This window comes from Cetorhinus maximus, chromosome 2, assembly GCF_964194155.1.
Source record: "Cetorhinus maximus chromosome 2, sCetMax3.hap1.1, whole genome shotgun sequence".
Taxonomy (NCBI): domain Eukaryota; kingdom Metazoa; phylum Chordata; class Chondrichthyes; order Lamniformes; family Cetorhinidae; genus Cetorhinus; species Cetorhinus maximus.
In genome coordinates this window covers 122,629,550-122,651,034 of record NC_135880.1, presented here as the reverse complement: position 1 = coordinate 122,651,034, position 21,485 = coordinate 122,629,550, and the positions used below count along the sequence as shown (strand labels likewise).

The 21,485-nt window shown below is 41.7% G+C and overlaps 1 protein-coding gene across 3 annotated transcripts in view; it reads right to left on the bottom strand.

Moving 5' to 3' along the window:
- The window catches only part of kank1a (KN motif and ankyrin repeat domains 1a), a 275,855-nt gene that overhangs the window by 162,776 nt on the left and 91,594 nt on the right, over positions 1-21,485 (bottom strand). The window contains exon 3 of one of the 3 annotated variants that reach the window (XM_078569188.1): positions 13,366-13,437. The exons of the other annotated variants lie outside the window; for them this stretch is intronic. The gene's annotated coding sequence lies outside the window, so the exon portion shown is untranslated. The remainder of the gene's footprint in view (positions 1-13,365; positions 13,438-21,485) is intronic. 3 annotated transcript variants of the gene reach the window in all.

Below are 21,485 nucleotides of genomic sequence, written 5' to 3'. Positions count from 1 at the left end.
CCAAACGGCAGACGCGTATATTGATATAACCTTTTGTGGGTGTTTATGGTCACAAACTCTCTGGTGGCATCATCCAGTTCCAGCTGCTGATGTGCGTGACTGATATCTAGTTTAGTATAAGCTGTTCCTCCTGAAAATTTAGCATAGAGATCCTCAATCTTGGGGATAGGGTACTTGTCCATCTTGGCAGCTTTGTTTACTGTTAGCTTATAACCCCCACGGATCTGGATGGTGTGAAGACAGGGACTTTGGTGCTGCCCACTCAGAATTGATCCGGCTGTATGACCCCCACCCCCCAGCCTCTCTAAACAGTTAGATTCAGTATCAACCTTCTTCCTCAGAGCATATGGCACCAGCCTTGCTTTAAAGAAACAAGAAGTTGCTTCCGAGTCAACTTAGATCTTAGCCTGTAGGTCTTTGATTCTCCCCAGTTTGTCTCGAAAAACCTCGTCATATTTCTTTAGCAGCTCTGGCAATCCTCTTACTCGTAGTTGGAAAACTTCAGAACAATTTAGTTTAAATTTCTTTCAACCAATTACAACCTAGAAGGCTTGGTCCTTTGCCTTCTACTACCATATCTGGGAGCTGTGCTGTTTGGTGCTTATAATAAACAGGTATTTGGATAGCTTCACCAGTATAAGTTTTCAATTTGGCTGAAATCTGCTCCAAATTCAATTCTTGAGTACCCTTGTTTAAATATCTGAAGGTGTGCTCTCCCCACTACAGTGGTTGAAACACCAGTGTCCACTTCTATCATTAAAGGTTTTCCATTTACCTGCAGAGTAACAGTGATTGGCTCTACTTTTACATTAAATAGGGAGTAAATATCAGAATTGGTGATTTCTGGTTCTTCCACATTATGTGCTTCGATTAACTTAGTTTGCTGCCTGGGAATCTGTCTCAATTTTGCTTTACAATGCTTCAGCATGTGCCCTCCTTTACGGCAAAAAATAGCACTCCGCTTTTTTAAAACGTCAAGTTTCAGGAGTATGATTGCTTCCACTTCGGTAACTATTCATTTTCAGATTTTCTGCTGAGCTGTTTTCTGTATTTATTTAATTTTGGGGTAGTGGGGACTGTCTCCCGCTTCGCAGTGGAGTACCGGCTTTTTGCGCTACACCTGGCTGTCTGCTCCCACCCCAACTGGAAAGTTGCACCATTTTGTGCACCTTGTATAGCCTGCACATCCTGTTCGGCACTTTCCATTGCGAGCGCCATTTCCAATGCTTTTTTAAAATTGGTTTACTTCAGCTAATAATCGTCATTGAATGGCATCATCTTGCACACCGCAGGCCAAACAATCCCTGAACATATCGCTTAGGGTCTCCCCAAAATCAGTGTCCAGTCAGTTGTTTCAATTTCACCACGTACGTCGCAATAGTCTCCCCTGGGGCCCTAATCCTCCAATTAAACCTGAACCTCTGCATGGTGATTGAGGGTTTGGGTTGAAAGTGTCCCTTAATGAGGTCCACCAATTCACCAAAGGTCTTTGAATTGGGGGCGTTCAGGGCTGTCAAATTTCAGATTAAATTATAGGTTTTACTCCCGCAAACATTTAGCAGAACTGCTCTCCTCTTCGGGGGTCTGGCTTAGCCTCAGCCCTATTCAACCTGTACACCAATGACCTAACCCCAACCCGGTCCCGAAAGTTTATCTATGCAGGTGACATGTGCTGTGGCAAACAGGTTCAGAACCAGCAACTCCCCACACAACAGACACGCGTACATGCAATTTTGCTCAGGACTGGTAGCCAGGGGTGGAGAGTTGGTGGAAGAATACCTGTGATGTCAGTCATAATAAATGTTTATTTTCCATTGTCCAATACACTTAAACAGAATCTTCCATTCTGGAGTCTAAGTTCGGTGGCAGACGTGGAAGTGAGTGATTTCTGCTGGGGGTGGGGTGGCTGGCCACGTGCGATCTTACGCTGTTCAGCTCATTACATATGCATCTGTGAGGAGTTCGCCAATTCTCAGGGCGGGCAGGAAGTTGCCATCCCCACCATTACCACATTAGCTTGAAGGTCTGGGCCCATATTTAAGGAGCACCTGGTCAGCCACTCACTCACTGCAGGCCAAAATGACACTCATAAGGGCATTCAGCAGTCTAAGTGTGCGAGTGCACAGGTATGTCAGACAGGAGTTTGGGTTGCAGGACTCAGCAGCGGATAGGACATGTGACTGTGTGGCAGCCACTTCATGCTCTCAATGTTCTATCAGTTGCAGGACCTCATGTTTGTTAATGATTTACTGGGGAGGGCTCAGGAGCTAGCACAGGCATGCCTGCTCGCTCCTAAACTGCTTAAACACCCATTAGGATGACAATCAATCATTCTGCCTCAAGGAGACCTCACCTGGAGTACTGTGTTCGTCTCCTTACCCAGGGAAGGACTGACCTCGCACAAAGGGATTGCAACCAAGGTTCATCAGACTTATTCCAGGGGCTGGGATGATCCCATGAGGCGAGATTACTGCAGCTCCTGGCCTTGCTGGGATTTCAATGTTATGGGATCCAAAAGACGTGGAGCAAACCTGATGCCATGTGGGTTCCACCATTGAGAGAACACAACCGAACATGGTTCTCATCCAATTGCTTCATGATCATTTGGGTACCCCTTTAGTCAACCAAGTGTACTCACCTTGAACTCCACCTGAAAAGACCCTCCTCCCACTTGGCAGATTCACAGGTACAGCACAATGGTGTTATGAAGAATATCCTTGAAAAATGGTACACAACTTTCCAGACACATCCCACTACCTTCTACCCTCCCCGACAACCACCAACTTTGCCCCCCCAATCACCCTTGACCTACCCAATACAACCATCCCTTTCCTGTCTGTCACCTTTGAACCTCCCCTGTTAGCCTTGAACCTATAACAATCACTCTCCACATACCTTCACTCCCCTCTGAGCCTTCATCCGTTACCATCCCTATGCCCACCCTGACCCTCCCTAGTTAACTGAGACACCGGTTTGCCTATTTCTGTGATGCCCTATCCCCATGAAACCTTCACTTCCTTGACTGTTACCCTGGGCCTGCCACCCTACCGCATACCACACCCCCTTTCACTGTGACTGTTTGCTCTGCTGCCCAGTTCCCTCAACTCAACCCCCAGGACGCCTGTGCAGACAGCACCAGCCCCACTCTCTAGGACCATCTCTCTACCTCCCATTCTTGTTCAGAAACACCACCCAACCACAGGGCCCTGAGACCCAACAAACAAGGCCCTCCATCCCATGTTCCTGCACCCTCGCTGCCTCCCACCCTTCCCAGGCAATCTATTTCCCTCCACTTCACCCTTCCTTCCCTGCCCCCCACCGAACCCCAAACTTAGCCTGTTACCTGTTCAGCCTCTACTCCCCATTTTCCGCTGGTCCTGCCTCCCCTCCCCTGTGCAGCCTTGACTCCAGCTCCCAATCTCAATCAAGAGGCTGACATTTGAGTGCCCCCCCCCCACCCCACCCCCACACGCCAAGGCCAAAGCAGCGGCTGCTCACTTCAAAGTCGTGGGAGACGTCAACCTCGCCAGGTGTACGCCACTTGTATGCGGTTGTAAATGTGAATGTTCCAAGTTCTCACTGGCAGGGAACTTAATTTGGAGGGGGAACTTAATTCTTGAGAGCTGGCTTTTTAATGAGCATACATGACATGCTAATGCATGCAGAAGGGCTTCCTGACATTGTGGATCTAGAAGCCTGACCCACCTTTAAAGTCCTGAGAACATAACTGCAAAAGTTCATCCCACTGTTGGGAAACAGATTTCTGGCCTCATCCCAAATTAGGTTCTGCCACCCATCATACCGCCCGCTGCTGGCAAGCCCAGAAGATTCCAGGTAATGTTCAAAGGTTTCTTAGCTGCCTCCTCAAATCCAATTATCACTATCTGGTATCATCTATTTAAGTTTAACCAACTCAAAGAGTGATGCTTTCCACCCCTTTTGCCAAAGATAGCAGCAGTAATGCTGGTGGAAAATAAACCCTGTTTGCAATCCAAAATTTATCTGCTTAACCATGCTGAAGGTGAGTTAATAATTATCAGACAAAGCAGTTTAGGGATGAAACAGTTCAAGACTTTATCAGTGGTGGAGAAGGAAGGGGTATTGTATAAGAGGCTAGAGTCAGAGAACTGCAAGTACACAGGCTGGTCATGAAGAATTATTGTAGTATTGCTGGTGCCAATCTATAGATACCTCTTTGAAGCCAGCGCCCACCACAAGATATGCAGCTGACAGACCAAAGTTAAATTACCAGCAAATATCCCTGTGAGCCATTGAGAGCACAGCGAATGCACGTTTGAACAAATACACAGAGCTTTGCTCTTGCTGACTTATTTTAAAACATGTTAGGAACATTAAGTATGTCTCCTTCCTCAATGTTAAATAGACCATATACTACTTTTCTCAAGTGTCCAGGCTGTCTAATGAACTCAGACCTCCTGGCGTCAATGCTCTCAAGGGATACGGCCATCATGCTTGTATTGATACCCGTTGCAAACCACTATGAAGTGATGCAAAAGGAGTAGTATAACAGCAGCTGACAATTATAACCTGTTCATAAATTCTAATAGGCGGGTACAGCATATCCCATAAATATCCAGCAGATGAAGAGTAACAGGAACAGGACACCACAGCAAATGTCAAGCTATTTCAAGATCAAAAAATTGCAAAAGTATATGAAAACAAGTGTATATTATGTGAAGGACAATGTAAACCGTATACTGATTCTGGGAACTAGACTTTATCACAGTGTTATTATAAAGTCCACACGACAAAACAGGGTTCTCTCCCTACCCTGACCCACTCAATTTATTTTGCTCACTTTCTACAGGAAGGATAAGCCAAAGTTTTTTTCTATTTCCTTTGAGCCTTAACTTGCCAGCAGCAGTAACTGGAACAGGAGAGGTCCAAGATTAACTATGATAGAATACATAAGAATGTTTTACCAATCAAGCCAGCACTATCCACCACCAAACACATCTTCCCTTCACCCACCCCAGTGGCATTCCGCAGGGATCGTTCCCTCCGGGACACCCTGGTCCACTCCTCCATCACCCCCTACACCTCAACCCCCTCCCATGGCACCTTCCCATGCAACTGCAGAAGGTGCAACACCTGCTCCTTTACTTCTCCCCTCCTCACTGTCCAAGGGCCCAAACACTCCTTTCAAGTGAAGCAGTAGCGCTTCATTTGCACCTCCTTCAATTTGGTCTACTGCATTCGCTGCTCCCAATGCGGTCTCATCTACATTGGAGAAACCAAACGCAGACTGGGTGACTGCTTTGCGGAACAGCTTTGGTCTGTCCGCAAGCATGACCCAGACCTCCTTGTCGCTTGCCATTTCAACATACCACCCTGCTCTCGTGCCCACATGTCCGTCCTTGGCCTGCTGCAATGTTCCAGTGAAGCTCAATGCAAACTGGAGGAACAGCGCCTCATCTTCTGACTAGGCACTTTACAGCCTTCCAGACTTAATATTGAGTTCAACAACTTCAGATCATGAACTCTCTCCTCCATCCTCACCCACTTTCCGATCCCTCCTTTTCCAATAATTTATAATTTTTTTAATATGTATTTTTCTTTTCCCACCTATTTCCATTATTTTTAAATGTATTTCCATCCATTGTTTTGTCTCTACCTTTTAGCCTATTTCAATCCCTTCCCTCCACCCCACCCCCACGAGGGCTATCTGTCACTTGCTTGTCCCGCTTTCTACCCTTAATGTCATCATTAGCACATTCCTCAGCTATCACCACTGTCAACACCCCTTTGTCCTTTTGTCTATGACATCTTTGGCAATCTCTTCTTTGCCTCCACCTATCACTGGCCCTCTATCCAGCTCCACCTGGCCCACCCCCCTCAACCAGCTTACATTTCAACTCATTTCTATATTTCTTAGTTCTGATGAAGAGTCATACGGACTCAAAACGTTGATTGTGTTCCTCTCCGCAGATGCTGTCGGACCTGCTGAGTTTTTCCAGCTATTTTTGTTTTTGTTAAAGCCAGCACTATAGTTCAAACCACCAAAATCAAATGGCCATCCCCCACCCCATGTATTTCCTCCTCAGATTCACATGAACTATACAGTTGAAAAGTTTTGCCCTCCACCAAACCTGATTCTGTTTTTGCCAGCTCAAAAATAAACTATCCGATATGCTGTTACTTTGTTATTTTTAAAGTGCAATGCGACAAATATTGGTAGCAAGAAATAATTCAATAAACCTAATGCACACACAGTTAAATCCACACTATGCTCCTTCAGTCTTTTGAGGTTACTGATTCACTACCCATACATCACCTTAGATCCGCAATTTTTTTTTCTACAGGTAATTGACTTATATTGTCAAAGCAAATGAACACAAATATGTTTAAATGTAGCACTTTGGAAAACATACAGTTCTTTATCTCATTAAAATCCCACAAGGTTTGCAAAATTGGGCACAAAGTTCTGAACCCAGAAGAGAAGCAATAAACGCAACATAGTCTTTACTCTTTCTGCAATTATCCTTTCACTGATTCTCAGGAATGTTAATGTTCTAAAAGAAAACATGCAAGACTTCATTCTCACAGTAGGCTTTACCCATTTTGACTTTCCACTATAACTCAATGGATGTACAGTACTGTCCATGCAAAGTACATGTAAATACCCAACTCACCCCTAAACTAACTTTTAAACAAATAGTCCTGTATAACTGTGAACTTATTCACAATAGCTAAAGGAACCACCTGTAATGAAAATAGTTATTACTAACACCTTGAAATTCATGAATTAAAACTATTGCACAGAGAATCTGAACTGAAAATAGGGTCAGAAATACATTTACTTTTGACTAGCAGTGCTTGATAAGAACTTCATTCCCTGCAAATTCATGTATAGAATTTATTCTTTTGATTCTAGATTTGTGAAGAACGAGCTTTCACGTAGCTCTCATCTGGTCTAATGAAAACATTGTTAGCAATTAAAAGGAAGTCACTATGACAACAGACACAGGTAACTAACTGATCCAGTTAAAAATATAGCGGTTTAAAATTGTATTTTTGTTTTACAAGCAATAGCCACGGCCATAAGCATGGTAGATTAGCCACATACCAACAATGCTGTTTGAAATTTCTTTGAAAAAAAAAAGTTGCTTATCTCAAGTCTATAATAGGTACAACACAGAGTAACCAGAACACTTGCACAAAATCAATCTGCATGCTTCACTAGATTACAGAAGTTATCAAGAAAATCACAGGAAAACACATGGTTGAGAGTTCTAATGAAATGAAGGTTGCACATTTAAGCTGCAACATACTGATGCACAAAGTCACTTACACACTACTTAACAATCTGCAATTAATTTGCTGTATATACAGAACATTGTAAATCAGAAGGTTTGGGAAAAACACAAATGTAACACTTCTAACCAAGAAAGTAGAGAGACAGAAAGCAGAAAACTATAGGCCTGTTAGCCTAACGTCTGTCATTGGGAAAATGTTTGTATCCATTAATTAAGTAGCAGCAGCAAGACATTTAGAAAATTATAATACAATCAGGTAGAGTCAACATGATTTTGTGAAAGGAAAATCATGTTTGTCCAATTTATTAGAGTTCTTGAGGGTGTAATAAACAGGGTGGATTAAAAGGGAACCAGTAGGTGTAGTATATTTGGATTACCTAAAGGTAGTCGATAAGGTGCCATATTTGAACATAGGAGGAGTGTGCCATTCAGCCCTTCGAGCCTGCTCTGCCACTTAATTAGGTAATGGCTGATCTGGTTGTGCCTCAACTCCACTTTGCCACCTGTCCTCCATAACCCTCGACTCCCTTGTCTATCAAAAATCAAACTCTGCCTTGAATAAATTCAATGACTCAGCCTCCACTGTCTTCAGATACTAACAACCCTTTGAGAGAAAAAATTCTCATCTATCTTAAATGGTAGATCTCTTATTCTTAAATTATGTCCCCTGGTTCTAGTCTTTCCCACACAAGTGGAAATATCCAACTGGTATCTACCCTATCAAATCCCCTCAGAATCTCATATGTTTCAACAAGATCACCTCTCATTCTTCTAAACTCCAATGGATACAGGCCCAACCTTTCTTAATAAATAAGCCCTTTATCCCAGGAGTGAACTGCTTCTAACACAATTATGTCCTTTTTCAAATAATGAGACCAAAACTGTACACAGTATTCCAAATGTGGTCTCACCAAGGCCCTGTACAACTGCAGTCAAACTTCCCTACTTTTATAATCCATTCCCCTTGCAATAAATGCCAACATTCCATTTGCCTTCTAATCACTTGGTGTACCTGCAAGAGCTCCTGGTGTTGGGGTTAATAAATTAGCATCAACAGAGGATTGCTCAACTAACAGGAAACAGTCAGGATAATTGGGTAATATCAGGTTGGCAAACTGTAAGTAGTGGAGTGCCGCAGGGATCAGCGCTGGGGCCTGAACTACTTACAATCTATATAAGTGACTTGGATGAAGGGACTGAGTGTATTTTAGCAAAATTTGCTGTTGATGCAAAGATAGATAGGAAAGTAAATTGTGAGAACAGTCTGCCAAGGGATATAGATAGGCGAGGTGAGTGGGCAAAAATTTAGCAGATGGAGTATAATATGGAAAAGTGAGGTTGTCCATTTTTTCAGGAAGACTAGAAAAGCAGATTAATTAAATGGAGAGAGACTGCAGAATGCTGCAGTACAAGAGGGGTCTACCTGTCCTTGTACATGAATCACAAGAAGTTAGCACGCAGGTACAGCAAGTTATTAGGAAGGTGAACAGAATATTGGCCTTCATTCCAAAGGGATGGAGTATAAAAATAGGGCAGTTTTGCTACAACTGTACAGGACTTTGATGAGACTGCAATACTGTGTATAGCTCTGGTCTCCTTACTAAAGGAAGAATAAACTGCTTCCAATGCAAGTATAGAGAATGTCCACTTGGCTGCTTCATGGGATGAAGTAGTTGCCTTACGAAGAAAGGTTGAGCAAGTTGGGCCTATGCTCTTTGGGAGTTTAGAAGAATGAGAGCTGATCTTATTGAAAGATTGAGGGGTTTGACAGGGTAGATCCCAAAATGTTTCCCCTTGTGGGGAATCTAGAACTAGGGAACAGAGTTTCAAAAATATGGGGTCCTCCATTTAAGATGGAGATGAGGAGGAATTTCTTCTCTCAGAGGATCGCTCATCTTAGAAATTCTGTTCCAGAGAACAGTGGACACTAGGTTATTGAATATATTCAAAGCCGAGTTAGACAGATTTTTGATCTACAAGGGAGTCAAGGTTTATGAGGGACCAGTAGGAAAGTGGAATTAAGGCCACAATCTGATCAGCCATGATCTTATTGAATGGTGGAGCAGGCTCGATGGGTCACATGGCCTGCTCCTGCTCCTATTTCTGATGATCTTACTCAACAGCCAGATTCAGCTAGACATAATTGTTGTTGCTTCATCCAAGCATGTGTCCCACTCTCTCAAGAAGTTAGCAGCTAATAAAAATGTATAATACAGTCATTAAGGAACAACTATGATGATCCTGGTTCACAAACTACAGAATTGATAATTCAAGGACTCGGGGATGCACCACTGCACCGTTCAAAGCATGATGCAGTTCTGTTAGGGCTGTGAATATTTGTAGCAAGCTCTCATCATACTTCCTCCATTTAGAGAATTCTGGCATGGAGCATTGACCGAGTATCATGGTGTTCTTTCTATTTTAATCGTGATATGTGGGCTTTCCTGGCAAGGTTAGCATTTATGGCCTATACAGGAATTGTCCTGAAGAGGTGATAGTGAGTCGCCTTGTTTTGATGCAAATCTGTGGCTTGCTCAGCCACTTCAAGATGGCAGTAAAGAAACCGCAACTGGTGTGGGGCTAGAGTCACATTTAGGTTGTGTAGCAACAATAGGTAAAGGAGGATTAGGATTTTACAATTATCCAACATTGTCATGATCACTGTTGCTGTTGTTGTAACGCTTCTTTAAAACGAAAAACTAAATTCAAATTCTTAAAACTGTCATGGTGAAATTGGATTCATACTCTCTGGATGAGTCCAGGAACGTAAAAACTACATTACTATAGTCACATCACCTTTCAATTTAGGCAGTGTATGGCACCCCCTGAGCAGCTTCAAGATCACCCAACAAAAATAAGCAAACATTTTTATTCAAATACCTCCATTGTTAAGGAATCACTGATTATCTTGTTAAAACAGATGCTGAGAGTTTGAAAACAAAAAACTACTGTGGATGCTGGAAATCCAAAACAAAAATCGAATTACCTGGAAAACTCAGCAGGTCTGGCAGCATCGGTGGAGAAGAAAAGAGTCGACGTTTCGGGTCCACACGACCCTTCAACAGAACTGACCTTCAACAGAGTTTGAATCTGTTGATATGCCACTTGTCTGTCTCAAGTGGTCAAATTACTTGTCCCTTAAAGGCCTGGCTCTTAGGTGACAGCCATTGTTGCAACCAGACAATATTCTTGTCTCTTCACTAGTTTAAAGGATGAGCAGATGCTTAATTCAATCCAGGGATGTTTAAGATCATTTTGCCAAGAGTTTCTAAAATTGGTGCATTTATAACAAAAAACCTTTCCAGTAAAAATCACAAAGATGGCCATGGCCAGCAGGTACCTCCAGCATCTGGAAGGTGGTTCTAAAGAATGTTTCCAACTATGAAAGACTGAGTAGCTTTTTGCTTGACAACAGACAACATCCTAATTTTTCCCTGTCCCAAATGTCTTGAATTCATGTGATTCTCATTTTACTGAAACTACCAAACTACCATCCAGTAACATAACAGTGTGTTAACATGCTGAGCATTTTTTAAAAAAAGGAAAGATGGGAAGAGAGAGTACTGTGAAGATAAAGCTTAGTGATATTTAAAAAGAAACAAATCCAGCACTTCAAGCAGGAGTGATGGGTTTCTTTCCTTTTAAAAAAAAGACAGATTTAATTTCACAGTGCTTCCACACAAATCATCCCCTTTAAAGAAGCTTCCAAGCCTCAGTGCTGGCCTTGAGTCAGATTTGAATTCCAACGTCAGGAGGCTAATTTAGAATTTTGCAACGCGTGTGCAAAGATAAAAAGGCAAGAATAAAGCAACTCTCATATTACTATGGAAGAAGAAAGATACTGCACATGCAGCCAAACCCACTGGAGTCAAGGCAAATAGAGCTGAAAATCCTCCAGTGCTTCTTTCTCGCACTCTAATATTGTGTTTGCAAGGCTCACAACAAAATTTAGTCTGACTGCAGGACACACTCAATTTGTTTCTGGAAGTCCTATTTTTGGTGAATATAATTGGTTTAAGTTAATTAAGGCACTATCTTCTGGACAGACAAGAAACTGCATCACCCTGTTGGATAACTGAATGAGATCCACACAAAAAAAAATGCAGCTAAGTGCAGCACATCAGTTATCACTTTTTGCCGAACACCTCTCATCTCAATTCTACAACGATCAAGGAATAGGTTTTAAATTATCAGGCAGCCATTTCCAAGACCAGGTCTCTGACATCTATGCAGTGGGATAGATATCACAATGCAGCTCACCAGCACTGAGCTGGTGCAAATCAGGGACACAGAGGACAACACAATGCAGGAAAAACTGGATCAAGGGAGGTTCTGATCAAAGAAAAGGTAGTCCAGTGTGACAGCAGCCTATTCTATTTCCATGGATCCCAGCAGGTGAAGTTCTGCTCCTCTTGGTCCCACAAAATAAATTTTAAAGCTGTAGCTTTACGCTTCTTCTGTTATACTGCCAGGTTTTACCAAGAAGTGTCCACAGTGCTGCCCCACACAGTATAGTATTACAATACTATACATCGAGAACCTATAGAATCCAGATTTACACAGATTAAAGAGGTTTCCACTTGGCAACGGGGAGTACCTCTGATACCCAGCATAAAGCCCTAAGAAATAAGCCAAACCAGCAGGAATGAGACAAACTAGTCTACCACCGTTATTTATATTTACTACCATCCCATTTCTGCCAGGCGCTTAAGATCTAACCCCAAGTCAGTTCAAGGCATGAAAACTGTTCGCATGTATTGGAGGCTCTCCAAGTACATGTTGTACTCTCGGAGGGATAATCAAGGACTTATTGTGGAGGTCAAGCTCTCTTCAATTCTAGCCTCCAGCCACACACACTTTCTTATCACAAGCACTCTCATCCTTCCTTCTGTTAATGGCCAGTGCTCCCTCGAGCTTTCTCCTCATCTTTGTTCTACAGCCCAAATATTCTCTTCCATCTTCCTAGATCCCCAGAGTTGAAATCATGGCATGGTCTCCAGCTTATATTTTCCCAGTCTGAAGCTACTGAAGCAGTCTGTGCCTACATGCAGCAAGATCTGGACAACATTCAGGCTTGGGCTGATAAATGGCAAGTAAAATTTGTACCACACAAGTGCCAGGTGATGACCATCTCCAACAAGAGGGAATCCAACCATCTCCCCTTGACAATGGCATTACCATTGTTGAATCCCACACTAACATCATCCTGGGGGGGTTACCACTGACCAGAAACTGAACTGGACCAGCTACAAGGACAGGTCAGAGACTTGGAATTCTGCAGCAAGTAACTCACTTCCTGGCTCCCCAGTCTATCCAGCTACAAGGCACAAGTCAGGAGTGTGATGGAATACTCTACAATTGCCTGGATGAGTGCTGCTCCATCAACACTCAAGGAGCTGGACACCATCTAGGACAGAGCAGGCTGCTTGATTGGCACCTCACCCAGTACCAACATCCACTCCTTCCACCACTGATGCACAGCAGCAGCAGTGTGTACCATCTACAAGATGCACTGCAGCAATTCATCAAAGCTCCTTCAACAGCATTTTCCAAACCTGTGACCTCTACCATATAGAAGGACAATGGCAGCAGATACATGGGAACACCACCATCTGCAAGTTCCCCTCTGAGCCAGACACCAGCCTGACTTGGAGCTGTAGCGCCATTCCTTTACTGTCACTGGGTCAAAATCCTGGAACTCCCTTCCAATCAGCACAATGTACCTACGCCACAGACTGCTGCGGTTCAAGGAGGCAGCTCACTGCCACCCTCCATAGGGCAATTTGGGATGGGCATTAAAAATGCTGGACACCCACGTCCCGTGAAAGAATAAAAAAGACCTCAAAAATGTGGACAGCCTAAATTTCAGTCTTCCATCCACATGTGCTGATTTTTAAACTACATGATGAAAAGCCATTGACCTGAAACTTCAACTTTGTTTTGTGCTCGACAGATGCTGCCTGGCCTAAGTGTTTCCCAGCATTTGCTTTTTTTAAATTTCAGATTTCCAACAACCACAGCATTACTGTTTTTGTTTTAAAAATACAAACATGGCACCACCTGATCACTACTTCCCGATTTACCTCACCGTTTCATTTATTCATTTGAACCTTGATGTTGTCCTGCATCGTTCCTTGGTCCTTGACCTTAATTTTCAATTCTAAACATGGGAAAGGGAACAACAAAAATCAGTGACACAACCTATGTTCAAGAAGTTTACCTTGCAAAAGGGACAGAAAATTTTATGAATTGTATAATCTTTGAAAACTTCTTTTTTCCAATTTGACTCCAGACAACATCAGCCCTTGGTGTTTCATATTCAACTAAATTGAGGATTTAGAACAGGAAACTTGTCATGCAAAATATACCCTCACTTGAGAAATTAATTTGCAGATTATTCATCATGACACTCATGGCAAAGACTTCCATTTATATTGAGCCTTTCACAACCTCAGCACAATCCAAAGCACTTTGCAGTCAGTGAAGTACATTTTAAAAACATTTTTGATGGTGCTTATGATATAGATCTATTGATGTCACTATGTGTATACACATCATGGTGCCCCAGCTTTGTGTACACATTTTATTTTGACCATGCTGATAAAATGCAAATAAAGCCTACTCTGAAATTGATCATTTTTGCACTGGAAAAATGAATGTTAAAGAAATTTGACTTCAACTCACTCCAGGAAAATAGGAATTTATAGCTAAAATAATTTGAACAATGAATTTGAATCAACGACCTTGAGTCGACTGCAGTCAGAAAAAAAATCTTTTCAATGTTTTAACTGCTTGAAAAGTGGATGAAGGGACAAAACTCAACTCAAATCTGTCACTCCAATAATGGTTGCAAAAGGTCCATAAACAGTGAGCAAAAGGTTCAACTGGTAGCTTGTATGGACTGCTCGAGCTGCTCAGCCTGCCAGCAGCCAGAAACTTTGGTTACCATGCCATCCATTTACAGTCTTTTTATTGCTACTGGGGAAGTGATGCCTCAGAGATTCTAAATAAACTCATTTCCAGTATGGAGAGGACACCTTGTTGTTTGTCATCAGTACGTATGATCACGAGAAAGGGAACCATGTAAGCAAGAAGCAAAGAGTATGCCAACAGTGTGGAGCTAGATTAGGTGGTGCCAACTGCTTTATTGTACTTCTATCACTGAAAGGTTATAATCCAGCAACCATTTAACAGACATAATTTAGGGCAAATCCCAAGTGGATCAGGCACACTGATATACTATTCAGGCATTGTTATACAGTAGAGAAATGAAAATGTTCAACTATCTTGCCATGGCACTACAACATGTATATATTTCAAAGTGCCCTAGATTTTACATTGCATGACTAATTTATGGTCCTAGTTCTGGACTTCCCCACAAGTGGAAGCATCTTTGCTCCATCTATCCTACCAAACTCTTTCGTAAAGAATTTTAGGTGGATAGGTCAAGATCTTTTAGTCTTCCATTTTCCAGAGAAAAAAAAACTCCAACTTGGTCAGCCTTTTCAGATAGTTCAACCTCAGTTCTGCATTACTTTTGCAAATCTTTTTTGCACTTTCTCCGGTGCCTCTATGTCGTTTTTAATAATATGGAGACCAGAACTGTGCACAGTACCGTGTGGTCTAACCAAGGTTCTGTGCAAATTTAATAACTGCAGCAGCTCCTCAGGGCAGTGTCTTAAGCCCAACCATCTTCAGCAGCTTCATCAATGAATTGCCCTCCATAAAGGTCAGGTGTGGGGAAGTTTGCTGATGTTTTTATGTTTTCATAACATCCAGTTCCATTTGTAATTGCTCGATCATGAAACCGTCTATACCTGCAAACAGCAAGACATGGACAAAATCCAGGATTGTGCTAAGTGGCAAGTAACATTCACACCACACAAGTGCCAGGCAATGTCCATCCCCAACAAGAAAGTCTAACTCCTCCCCAGGGCATTGAATGCCAATATCATCAAATCCACCATTTCCACCCTGGTGGTCACTACTGACCAGAAACTTAACTGGAGCAGCCATATCAATACAGTGGCTAGAAGAGCAGGTCAGAAGTTGAGAATTAGGCAGCGAGTGGAGTGACTCACCTCCTGATTCCCTGAAGCCAATCCACCATCTACAAAGCACAAGTCAGGAGTGTGATGGAATAGTCCCCACTTGCCTGGATTAATGCAGCTCCAACACCACTCAAGATGCACGACAACACCCAGACTAAGCAACCTGCTTGATCAGCACCCCAGCCACCACCTTATACATTCTTTCCCTCCACTATCAGTGACTTATTTGATAGTACTTCCCAAACCAACAGCTTTTATCAACTTGAAGGGCAAGAGCAGCAGGCGCATGGGAACGCCACCTCCAAATTCTCTTCCAAGTTGCACAAAATCTGAACATGGAAATAAATATTGCTATTCTTTCATCTATGCTGGGTCAAAGTCCTGGAATTCCCTAACAGGACTGTTGGAGCGCCTTCACTTCATGACCAACAACACTAAAGGAAATCAGATATACATAAAAGTGTAGTGGGAAGGCGAAATGGAACATTAGAGAACTAATCAGAAGATTAAAACATACTAGCACATAGTTCAGAAAGAAATATGGGCTTCTATAAGCTTTAAAAAAGATAAAGAGAGAGTATTGAAGTTCACAGAGAGTGGGTGTCTAATTGTGGAGGATAACTTATGGCAATATTCAGTTAATGCTTTGCATTTTTATTTTTATAAACGCTGGAGGAATGTAGGTTTAAATAATTATTAAGCATAAATGTAGCAAAAGAATTGGCTCTAAAAACAAAAATAATTGCTGAAATGCAAGGTGGATTGGTCATCAGGCACTAACAGCATGCATATGATAAAAGCAAAAAAACTGCAGATGCTGGAAATCCAAAACAAAAATAAAAATACCTGAAAAAACTCAGCAGGTCTGGCAGCATCTGCAGAGAGGAACACAGTTAACATTTCGAGTCCATATGACTCTTCAACAGAACTAAGTAAAAATAGAAGAGAGGTGAATTATAAGCTGGTCTAAGGGGGGTAGGACAAGTAGAGCTGGATAGAGGGCCAGTGATAGGTGGAGATAGCCAAAAGATGTCATAGACAAAGGGAAAAAGAGGTGTGGAAGGTGGTGATATTATCTAAGGAATGTGCTAATTAAGGGTAGAAAGCAGGACAAGCAAGGTACAGATGGCCCTAGTGGGGGTGGGGTGAAGGAATCAAAAAAGACTAAAAGGTGGAGATAAAACAATGGATGGAAATACATTTTAAAATAATGAAAATAGGTGGGAAAAGAAAAATCTATATAAATTATTGGAAAAAAAAGGGGGGGATCGGAAAGGGGGTGGGGATGGAGGAGAGAGTTCATGATCTAAAAATGTTGAACTCAATATTCAGTCCGGAAGGCTGTAAAGTGCCTAGTTGGAAGATGAGGTGCTGTTCCTCCAGTTTGCGTTGAGCTTCACTGGAACAATGCAGCAAGCCAAGGATGGACATGTGGGCATGAGAGCAGGGTGGAGTGTTGAAATGGCAAGCAACAGGGTGGTCTGGGTAATACTTGCAGACAGACCGAAGGTGTTCTACAGTAATGCACCCTGAGGTATTGAGAATAAAAGTGAAGGGGGGAGGAGGTAGAAAAGGTTATGCATATTTATTGTGTTATTGGATTGGAGTCCAGCCCTATGTAAAACTTTGTCAAGAAGGCATAAAGGGGTAAATGAGGTAATTATCGACCTGCTTTTCTTGCACAAGCTGTGGACAAAGCCTTTGCATCCATAATTTATGACAAAATTAGCAAGCATTTAGAAATCAAGGATATTTTTAAACTTGTTTTCTGTAAAGATGATAACTCATGTTTGGCAAATTGAGCTTTTTGAAAATGTGACTAATTGGACAGATAAAGAAATTGCAGTAGATTCAATTCACATTGATTTTCGCAATTCTTTTGATAAAGGGCTGCACAAGCCACTTGTTAAACTGCAGGCCTGAAGTTTTCTAAGAGGGAATGTAACAACTAGGTAGAAAGTTTATGGAGTGCTAGGGTAAATGGGGTGAAGTGTTAGAAGTGGTGTACACTAGGGATCCGTGCTCATTCCACTTTAGCTTTCTGAGTATACGGATGATTTGGATGATTAGTCAATTTCCTAAGTCACGTAATAAGTTGGAGTTCCCAACAATCAAATGTTAATTACAAAAATGTTGCCAAAATTGAGAGCAGGTACAAAATCTTAATCGAAAGTTTGTTAAATAAGGTCCCATTGGGACCATAATGCAGGTAATAAAGATTTAAAACATTCGACACAGATTAACATAAAATAGCACTGCAAACTTCTAACAACCAACCCAATTTCATGTAAAACAAAAATGCTTCACCCCTCCCCCACCCCCATCTTTTCCACCAATCACATTTCTACCTCTCTCCAGTTCCAAAAAAGTAATCGGGCTCGAAACAGTAACTCTGTTTTTCTATTCACGGATGCTGCCAGATCCGCTGAGTTTTTCCAACGTTTTCTGTTATTTCAGATTTTCAGCAAACGCAGTATTTTATGTTAGGATCCCCAGCTGAGGTTACCCCTAAACAAGCCTGATCCCAGAGTGGAACCCAGCTTGACAGATCCTAACTTTTATTCATTCGTTTAGATACGTGAAGAGCAGCTATTGAACAAAGTCGCAGGAGTCAGTTGATGAACTTTTAGCAAAAGAGTAAAACATTTATTAAACAAGGTGAACTATATTACAATATCCCTTCACCCACAACTATACCTTTACAGGGACTGCTCTTGCCTGGTTTCACATTTCCTTTGTTTCCCACTCCTAGACCATGACTTGTTGAGTCCCCCAAAGATCTATCCTTCCCCCCCTCCTGTATCTCATCTGTAGACTGACCAACAACCAGATCATCCAAAAACACAGCCTTCAATTTCCATATGTATGCTGGTGACAACCAGCTCTACCTCATACCAGCTCTCCCAATCCCTCCACTGCCTCAGTGTTGTCAGGCTACTTGGGCAACATCCAAGACTGTTGGAGAACATATTTCCTCCAACTAAACACTGAAAAGGCTGAAGGCCAACATAAACTCCATTCCCAAGCCACAATTCCATCCATCTTCCTGGTTATTTTCTCAGGCTAAACCAAACTTTTTGCAACCTCGGTGTCCTATTTGATTCCAGCCCGAACTTGCAATCTCATATGCTCTTCATCATCAAAATCCTGTACATCAACCTCCATATAAGCGTCCATCTTTGCAATGCCTCAGTCTACCTACTGTTCAAATCCTTATGTTTTTGTTACCTCCAGAACTCATCTATTCCAGCCTCCCATTCTCTGCCCTCCATGAAGCTCATCCAAATCTTTTTGGCCTATACCCCAATTCGCATCAAGTCCAGCTCAACCATCATCCCTGTGCATGCTGATGTACCTTGGCTCCCCTACCCTGAATGCCTAGATTTTAAAATTCTAAATGTTGTTCAAATATGACCATGGCCCCAGCCCACACACTCTACAACCACTTCCAGCCTGGAAATCACTTAAAACCTGTGTTCTTCCAACTCTTGTCCATTTCCACCCCGGAACAAAAATAAAAAATGCTGGAAATATTCAGCACGTCTGGCAGCATCTGCAGAGAGGGAAACCAAGTTTACATTTCAGGTTTCAGATCTATGACCTTGCATCAGAACTGGGGAAATTTAGAGATGTAATAGGTTTTGAGATGTAGGCAGGTGGGAACAACAACAACAACAAAAGGGAAGGTCTGTGACAGGGTGGAGGGCAGGAGAGATTAAATGACAAACGGTTTCATGGTGCATGGCCAAAGGGGACAGTAATGAAACAAGTAAATAAACAAAAAGATGTGTCTAAAGGGAGTGTGACTAGCAGGATCCAAGCAAAGGAGATGATCCTCCTTACCTCTGACTAAGTTGTCCTAATGTTCCCTTCATGTCAAGCTTTGTCTCATTATGCTCCTGTGGATCACCTTGAGACCTCTTGACTACATTCAAAAGGTATTATATAAATGCTAGTTGTTGAGAACAAAATCCAACAAATAGTCTTTACAAACTTTCAACGTCTGTTACAAATACATGATTTTGTAATTCATAAGTTTTAGGAGTATAACTTGCAGTTTTGGAAATTGAACTTTTAAATGCAAGATAAATGGAGAAAGCCTGGGTTTGGGAAACTGGTAAACACCCTTAATTACAATCCCATGTTTACTTAAAAGGTATAAAAACAATAAACAGGTGGTCCTCTCTTGGCTTCGTCATGGAGCCAGATGAGTCTGTTAAAATTGCAGTTGTCCCCATTCGAGATTATTCATGTGGGCCCCAGAATCAAAGGGATGTTCTGAATGGAAGGTTAATTAATTTGAATCTCTATCTGGGACATCCCAGGTGTGCCACATCGCTGTGAGGATAGATTACAGGGAGATGCTTTTGGCTTGGGGTTTTTGTCTGTAGGATTTCTCACAAAGACAGTTGATAGCAGCCTAGAAGCAGCTTTGAGGCAAGCAGGGAGATAATCTGCCACGAGCTGTAAACCAGTAGCAGAGAGCTATCAGAAACCAAAGGTATTTTCTGATTTGGAGCTGGGAAGCAAGAACTTTTATAAGGCCCATGCTTGAGCTGGGGAGTCCACAATTGTGAGGTGCTTGAGGAAAGTTGGAGGGTCACCTAGCTGGATGCTAGAGGAAGGACCCCTCTACATTACATTGGAGAATAACAGGAACACTGAGAAGAATCAAAGTAAATTCCTGAAAGCTGTGGCACACCTTGGTTGGCCCCAGGAGAAGTGAAGGAACCCTCAAGATCCTGTATAGGCGACATAAAAGTACCATGGGTCGGGGTGTCTTGTTGAGACTTGCATGTTTGTTAATGAAATACTGTTAAGCTAGTAGTACTTGCTTTCTTTAAGTCTTGTACAGTAAAAGATTTTTTGTTTAAAATGTGAAATCTTGTGGTGTAATTTCTTCAGTTGTTAACTGGGAGTTTAAATTTCTTGTTAAAAGTTAGTCTCCACCAAGATCATAACATATAGAAGCTGGGAAATTTCAGGTGTCATTACTCTCCATAAAGATTTTACAGTATCAGATTATTTAACAACAAAACACACAACTTTGGTCTCTCCTTTACAAGCTCAATCTTTAGCATAAAGCAGATCAGTGCTGCTATAAAGTGCAGAATTGGATGGTGGGAGTAATGGGCAAGAAAACAGATTTAACCTACCCATAACACAACATTTTATCATAAGCCTGCCAACTGTAAAATCCAATTTTGATTCAAGCTCTTAACTTTTTATTCACACCACATGGAGTAGTAAATAGAAACATGCTGTGAATCAATACTTGATCTGGCATGCAAACTATCTATAAACTCCAGACCTCAGGGTGAAAACCTAATACTTCTACTGCATGGGGCATATGTTGGAAATGATATGAACTGCATGTCAATTCCTGATCTTTCTGGTTGAGTAGACATCACTGATCCATTTTATGAGTGAGGCCAAAAATTATGCATCAAGTTTAAGTATTAGACACAGGAATATCAAAATAAAAAACGATTTAGACAGGTTACAATATTTTCATTAACTTATATTGATGGTTTAAAACTATAGAAGTTCTAAAATCTTCACAGTTCTCTTCTATAGCTTTGGACCAAACATCTACGATGAAAAGTTTGACACTGAGTTGAAAGCTTTACCAGTTCCCAATAAGCAGAGCAAAACAGCAGAGTCGAACAACACCTAGACTGTCAGCTTCGTTTCAACCTTTTCTTCCTCGAGTCAATCTGGCAAGGCAGATTTTAAAACTTCCTTTATTAATCAAAAAATATTAAGATAGATTTTAAAACTCGAAGATATTGACTGGATTCATTAACATCTTGGTACTTTAACTTTGAAACAACATTATCCTGGACAATTAGAGCTTTGAGGTTCTGTCTATTTCATTCCTTATCTGATTAATTACAAGATCAAACAACCTGGGATGTCTGATACTGTCTAATGCACAAGAGGATTTAAAATCTTCACAAAGCGAGCCCAGAGACATACAACAATTCCTCACTTGCAATTAAAGGCACCAGATGAAAGAAACCCAAAATTATACTATTTAAACAGCTACAGGTAAAGAAAATTAGATGTGTATCCAACATTTGAGGGAACAGTAGCATTGTGGCTATGTTACTGGACTATTAATTCAGATAAATGATCCCAAGACTTGAGTGCAAAT